Source organism: Eptatretus burgeri, chromosome 6 (genome assembly GCF_056783735.1).
Source record: "Eptatretus burgeri isolate ZD-2024b chromosome 6, Ebu_testis_v1, whole genome shotgun sequence".
NCBI classification, from domain to species: Eukaryota; Metazoa; Chordata; class Myxini; order Myxiniformes; family Myxinidae; genus Eptatretus; species Eptatretus burgeri.
This window is the reverse complement of record NC_140966.1, coordinates 67,121,124-67,128,874: the sequence shown is the minus strand read 5'-3', so window position 1 is coordinate 67,128,874 and position 7,751 is coordinate 67,121,124. Positions and strand designations below refer to the sequence as shown.

The window sequence follows — 7,751 nt, the reverse complement described above, 5'->3', positions numbered from 1 at the left end:
GCGCTGTTTTTGGTGGCACACGGAGGACCCACAACATATTAGGCAGGTGGTCATAATGTTTTGGCTCATCGGTGTATCTACATATTCCTTTTGCCATAGAATGTGCATTGTATATCACATTATTTCCAGGGCATATGTGCTGCATTGAAAATGTTCTCGGGAACAGAATAAAATAGTCCAAGAAATTCCAAGTTTAAATTTTTAATTGTTGAAGTTCATATACTAAGGAGTAGTAGTAGTAGTGGTGGTGGCAGTAGTAGTAGTCGTAGTGGCAGTAGTAGTAGCCGTAGTAGCAGCAGTAGTAGTAGTAGTAGTAGTGGTAGTAGTAGTGGTAGTAGTAGTATTATGCCCATTCTGCATTCACTGTCGGTTCTGCCAAAGTACTTTATTGGCTAAGGTTAGAATCTGGGACAGGTCCCAATTCCGATGAAAGACACTCCATCAGGGTTGCAGGAATTTGAAATTTCGGCAAGGTGCCGGTGATAACTCGCCAACTTCGGATGCACACACACACACACACATCGATGCCTCGCCCTGCATGTAAAACACCAGGGTGACTGTTCATACCTGAATCAGATGCAAAGGCGCTTACCTACCTCTAAGATATCCTGCCAGCCCTCCATATCATTAGTAAGGAAATATTCTTCCTCCAAAACTTATTTACCTTTATATTATATAATGATTAATAATAAACGTTTGTGTTTCTTGGACTAGTATGAGAATGTCTTTCATGGATATTTATCAAAGCTCCCACCCCCTCTCCCATAAAATGGGGAAAACTGTGATGATGAAAAAAATATTGGTGAATTATTATTCTAAGTTTTAAATTGGAAATCGTAAATAATATCCCTGCCATTATAGTGTTTACTCACAATTTCTTCAGCCTGATGCTTTGTGGACTTGCTCGACTGGAGGCTGGAGCCATTCTTTGTAAAAATGATATCATAATTTAGCTTTCCAATCCAAGCCAACTTCTAATTGCCTGAGTGCTTGGGGTGGATTATTGGCAGATTGCCATTTTTAATGGTGAATGCCCTGACATCAGTAACATCCTGTATCACCTGTAATTGAGGTGTCGGCTTGCCAAAGGTAAAGGTAATTGTCATGGTTTCATCTCTGATGTCGCAGTCTGGTTCCAAATGTTCGAAGTTTTTAGTGTTAGCGACTCCGGGTGCACAATTATGGAATATGCACGGTGCAGTTCTCCCTTGAGCTTGGATTTATAAATGTTAATTCATTTGAAATGGTTTTGTTGTTTTACCTCGTGGTATGGTCCTTGTCTACTCGTCTGAGTATTTTTGACTTTTCTCCTCTTTTAACCAGTTGGGCACAATAGCTAGAGGAGGTGGTAAATGTTATAAATGTGTTTGTGAAATCTGAAGCAGCTACTCTTTCAAAGATATTGAATGAGAATAATATTTTGGGATTCCTGCCTCACCCCCCTCATTGCTTATGCAATTGCAGATAAATATCTCATCGTCGCCACCATCTTGGAGTCACATGACCCACAGCCATATTTGTATGTCAGTCGGCTGGATATGGATTCATTTATCCTGAGCGGATTTTCCACTTTCCACACGGTATTATTATTTTTTCCATTTCAAACCTTGAAATTGGTTTGATGGCCTCATTGATCGAATGTACATTGTTTCAAATCTCAGTTGGTAAGTAATTGTGCCATTTTTGAGCTGTTTTCCACCTACTTATGGCTTATGCACTTCTTTGTTGCACAGGGATGATGTCTGCAAGGATAAAAGGATGGTGTCTGTAATGATAACAAGCTCAAATGAGATAAGATCCTCGTCCTCTTAATGATGACGTCATAAAAACGAATATGACGTCATTGTGATGTATCAGGTTTGCGATAAATTTTCTGTGCTAATGCCCGGCTTGATTCCCACAAACAAAATTCAAACAGCTTGCCCAGTTTCGGAGTAGAGATAATGGTATAGGCGATTTCCATTAGTGGCGATATTATGACGTCAACTTTTTTTCTTGGAAGAATTTCCAAAATCGGAGATGGTTACTGTGCGTGGGCTTTCTGCATACACATGGCAGGTTTCATGAAGATCCGATGAAAACTCTGGGTTATGAAACAAAAAAGTCAAAAAATAGGAATGACGTCATAAAAATTGATATGACGTCATAGTGATGTATCATATGTGCGGTAATTCATCTCTGCGAATGCCCTGTTGGATTGCCGCAAAAATAATTCAAAAAGCTTGCCTAGTTTTGGAGATAATTTTTAGGCGATTTCCATTAGCAGAGATATTTTGACGTCATAACTTTTTTTTCTTGGAGGAATTTTCAAAATCGGAGATGGTTACTGTGTGTGCAGGGTATTTTTACATATATATGCCAAGTTTCAGAAAGTTTCGATGAAAACTGTAGGCTGTGAAACAACAAGCTCAAATGAGCTAAGATCCTTGTCCTCTTAATGATGACGTCATAAAAACGAAGATGCAATCATTGTGATGTATCAGGTTTGCGATAAATTTTCTGTGCTAATGCCCGGCTTGATTCCCACAAACAAAATTCAAACAGCTTGCCCAGTTTCGGAGATAATGGTATAGGCGATTTCCATTAGTGGCGATATTATGACGTCAACTTTTTTTCTTGGAAGAATTTCCAAAATCGGAGATGGTTACTGTGCGTGGGCTTTCTGCATACACATGGCAGGTTTCACGAAGATCCGATGAAAACTCTGGGTTATGAAACAAAAAAAGTCAAAAAATAGGAATGACGTCATAAAAATTGATATGACGTCATAGTGATGTATCATATGTGCGGTAATTCATCTCTGCGAATGCCCTGTTGGATTGCCGCAAAAATAATTCAAAAAGCTTTTTTTTTTTTTTTTTTTTTTTTTTTTTTTTTTTTTTTTGTATACCTTGGTCGAGGCTCGTATGAGAGCTAACACACAACTCACAGCAAGGAGGCATGAGACAAGAGGGGTGGGAGTGGAAGGGACAAAACATTGGGGAACAGACACAGGTGAACTGTGGAAGGGAGAGGGATGGGGATGGGACGGGGAACATGGCGAGGAGAAGATGGACATTACAGGGACTTTCAGGAAGGAAAGCAGGAGAATTGAAAGAAGTGGGCATGGGTGGATTATCGGGGTAGAAAATATCGAGGATTTGGATGGGGGAAGATAAGAGGTGGTGGTGAACAGCTGTTTTGAAAGCCTGGAGGGAAGAATGGGAAAGAATAGAGTGAGGAAGTTTATTCCAAAGGCGGGAAAAAAGAGGAATGAAAGAGTGAAGATGAGCAGTGATTCGTGATTTTGGTTGTTTTACCAGAACGGGGGTGTTGGCGGACCTTGAGCGCCCTGTGGAAATGTGGATGGGACGAGTCGCAGAGAGAGCAGGGCGGGCACGGGTGGAGAGGAGTCGTTAGAAGACAGAAAGACCACCGACCAACCTGCGGTGATTGAGTGAGAGGCCCAAAGACTCAGCTTCATTGCGGGAGATGCCAATGATCTTAAAAGCCCTGGTTTCGACAGCGTGAAGTCGAGAAAGGTGGGAGGCAGGAGCACCAGCCCAGAGGGGAGAGCAGTACTCCATCAGGCTACGGACAAAAGCTTTGTAAGTAGTCAGGAGCTCAAGAGGGCCGAGGAAGGACTTTGCACGACGGAGGATTCCCAGTCGGCGACTGGCTTTTGAGGCAAGGTTGGAAATGTGACTTTCCCAGGAAAGGTCATGGCAGATAGTGAGACCCAGAAGCTTGAAAGAAAAGACTTCTTCCAGAGGATTGTTGAGAAAGTGGATGGCGGGGTTTTGTAAACGGTCCTTTCGAAGAGACATAGTGAGAGTGTGAGATTTGTGTGGATTGAAAGACATGTTCCACGTGTTGGACCAGTTTGTGATTTTATCCAGATCTGCAGTGAGCGAAGAAGCTGCTGCTTGCCGGTCTGAGGGATGACAGATGGTACGGCAGAGGGTGGAGTCATCGGCAAAGAGAAATAGAGGATTTTCCAGAGAGTCCGAGAGATCATTGATGAAAACCAGAAAAAGAACAGGGCCCAGAACGCTACCTTGAGGAACTCCAGCCTGCACAGGAAGAGGGGATGAAAGAACTCCATTTAGGGCCACACGTTGACTGCGACAGGAGAGGAAGTCTGCGAGCCATGAGTGGAGATGGCCTTGAATACCATGGGAAGAGAGTTTGGTGAGTAGGGCAGGGTGCCAGACTGTGTCAAAAGCACGTGATATGTCCAGGGATACGGCTCGGATTTCCTGTCTGGCATTGAGGACCTCCATCCATTGATGGGAGAGCAGTAGCAGCATATCCAGGGTAGAGTGACCTGGTCTGAAACCAAATTGATGATTGGAAATCAAGCCATTGGAGAAGAGGAAGGATTTCATGTCTGAAGCAATGATGGATTCCATAACCTTGCTGATGATTGGGAGAAGGCTGATTGGTCTGTAGTTACAGGGATCTGTTTTTGCACCTTTTTTATGCAGGGCAGTGATGTTAGCATCATCACAGCAAGCTTGCCTAGTTTTGGAGATAATTTATCGGCGATTTCCATTAGCAGAGATATTTTGACGTCATAACTTTTTTTTCTTGGAGGAATTTTCAAAATCGGAGATGGTTACTGTGTGTGCAGGGTATTTTTACATGTATACGCCAAGTTTCAGGAAGTTTCGATGTAAACTGTAGGCTGTGAAACAACAAGCTCAAATGAGCTAAGATCCTTGTCCTCTTAATGATGACGTCATAAAAACGAAGATGCAATCATTGTGATGTATCAGGTTTGCGAGAAATTATCTGTGCTAATGCCCGGCTTGATTCCCGCAAACAAAATTCAAACAGCTTGCCTGGTTTCGGAGATAATGGTATTGGCGATTTCCATTAGCGGCGATATTATGACAACTTTTTTTAGATCCTCGTGGAGGATCTCAAAGTCTTACTCACGTTGTTGTTCTTCATCTTATTCTTGTGGACTTTTTTGTTTCATAGCTGACGGTTTTCATCAAAACTTCCTGAAACTTGGCATATATATGTAAAAATACCCTGCGCACACAGTAACCATGTCCGATTTTGGAAATTATTCTTAGAAAAAAGTTGACGTCAGAATATCACCGCTAATGGAAATCGCCTATACCATTATCTCAGAAACTCGGCAAGCTGTTTGCATTTTGTTTGTGGGAATCAAGCCGGGCATTAGCACAGATAATTATTTATCACAAACCTGATACATCACAATGACGTCATATTCGTTTTTACGACGTCATCATTAAAAGGACCAGGATCTTAGCTCATTTGAGCTTGTTCTAGGAAGAATTTCCAAAATCGGAGATGGTTGCTGCCTGCGTGTGGGCTTTCTGCATATACATGGTAAGTTTCACGAAGATCCGATGAAAACTCTGGGTTGTGAAACAAAAAAAGTCAAAAAGTAGGAATGACGTGATAAAAATTGATAAGACGTCATAGTGATGTATCATATGTGCGGTAATTCATCTCTGCTCATGCCCTGTTCGATTCCCGCAAACAGAATTCAAAAAGCTTATCTCGTTTCGGAGATGATTTTTAGGCGATTTCCATTAGCGGAGATATTTTGACGTCATAACTTTTTTTTCTTGGAGGAATTTTCAAAATCGGAGATGGTTACTGTGTGCGCAGGGTATTTTTACATTTATATGCCAAGTTTCAGAAAGTTTTGATGAAAACTGTCAGCTATGAAACAAAAAAGTCCACAAGAAGAAGATGAAGAACAACAACGTGAGTAAGACTTCGAGATCCTCCACGAGGATCTAAAAATATGGTGTCTGCAAGTCTGCACTGGCTGTCAGTCACGATTCTACATCCAAAGCACAGTGCTATTTTATTATGGTATGAGTGTAAAAGCCTGTCAGAAAGGACAGGTTGGAATTATTTTATTCAATAAGACTGAAAGATATGATGTTTCATTGGAATAATCGTTAATTTACAACACTACATGCACAAATGTTACCGAGATTTCTTTGTTTTCTGAGACGTTTCGTTTTGACGGTACAGCCTCATGAGTGTGCCAAAGTCTGAAGCCTCGGCCTAATGTCAGGTGTGTTTATGTCTTCTTTATTTATTAGACATCCTATGGCCAGACACAAATGGACGCTCTTTTTACTATGTGCAGCGCACATCATGTTCAGCAAATTTCACCTCGATTCACCATGTATGTATTGTTATTTTTTAAATGTTACGGTACACCGTCACTGAGGTTCAGTCTGCAAGTCACCGTCTACAATTCCAATAGAAGAGACGGAATTACTCTTTATATAAAAAATTTTTTAGAGTTTTTTATTCTGGAAAATGGAGCTCAGTGAACACACATTTGTGTTAAAATATTTTCCTTTAAAACCCTACTTAAGTCGTCCTTTTGAAGGGGGCAGACAAATACACAAACACACAAATACACACTTAGTTTTACATAGGTAAATGGTTCTGAGACATACATCCTTACTATTATTCACGGACCAGTGTTTCTGTGTTTGTTTGTTGCAATACTCCTCCTACAGTTCTTTTCATCCAGACTTGCTACAGAGGATCAGCATGATCACAATTAATGTATAGGAATGTTTTATCTTTGCTGGTGGTCTTGTGTGTAGGGGGGGGCACAAATTCTCTATGTAAAGGTGTATCGTGTAGCGCCGCACCTCGAGGTGGTGGAGGGCATTACAAGTCTCCACCATTTACAGTGCAGTATTCTTGTCCCCACGTTTTCCAGTGCAGTGAGGTTTGTTTGAATGATAAGCAGTAGATATGTTTTTGCTTCATGCACATAACTTCTTTTTTATTTTTATTTATCCCTATACAGAGCTGTGAGTTTCCTAGACACTGCCCAAATAAAGGTAGGCACCAGGAGAATAGAACAACATCACCTGTCGGGAACAAGGAACTATTCTTGGAACAAGATTGCCCATAGGGTGGGAACTCTGCTAGTTTCCCTAATTCGTGATAATAAGCTTGTTTATCCCTGTACGTTTCAAAAAAGAAAATGTAGGATTATGTGATGCTGCACATCAGTTTGCGCCTGTATTAGTCTTCTTTTTTCATATGCAGCTGAAGGCTTCAGGGTAGTATCATTGGCTAAGGGCAGAGCTGTGCCACTGATGCAATGCCTTCTGTAGGTTATGGCAGGAATTTTGAATTTGTTCAGGGTGCTAACGATAGCTCGCTTTTAAAGCTACATCGTCATGGACTATTTTGCCAGTGCACCGCAAGCCTTGGTGGCAAAGTTGGCTGTAGAGTCCTTGCAAGGGGCAAAATTCTATTTTGATGGATGGACCCTCCCACCCAGTGGGGCAGCTTTGAATATGGTTATGACCACAGACTGAGGTGACCAAAAATGGGACTCACCACCCACAAAGGCAACCCGAGCATTTATAAGGGCCATGGCCATGCTGCGTGCAGCAGCAGTTGAAACTGGACCTTCAATGGAGTCACATCTCTCTTTCTCTGCTTGGTACTCCAGGGAAAAGACATCCCTCTCATCTTGCATCCCTCATCACCTTTTCTCTTCACCATCACTCCGAGTCGCATTTCGTCTATGCCATGTCGACCTGCATGACCACAGCATTGTGGAGGAACCACAACCAGTTCATGTCAATCAAAAGTCCTTGCCTGCTCTCTTCCACCTTCATCATATGAGTCAGGTATTTTGGGGCCATAGTTGCATTCAGCATTATTTATTTCTCTTAAATACATAAGTTTGGGTTTTCGCGTCCTGCCTTCCCAATTTGTCTGTCCTCGTGCACTAGATATGT

The 7,751-nt window shown here is 41.8% G+C and overlaps 1 long non-coding RNA gene across 1 annotated transcript in view; it reads left to right on the top strand.

Moving 5' to 3' along the window:
• The first annotated feature begins 7,416 nt into the window (after window positions 1-7,416).
• LOC147024989 (uncharacterized) overlaps window positions 7,417-7,751 on the top strand; it is an 87,504-nt gene continuing 87,169 nt past the window's right edge. The window contains exon 1 of the long non-coding RNA XR_015058845.1: window positions 7,417-7,640. This is a non-coding gene — a long non-coding RNA (uncharacterized LOC147024989). The remainder of the gene's footprint in view (window positions 7,641-7,751) is intronic.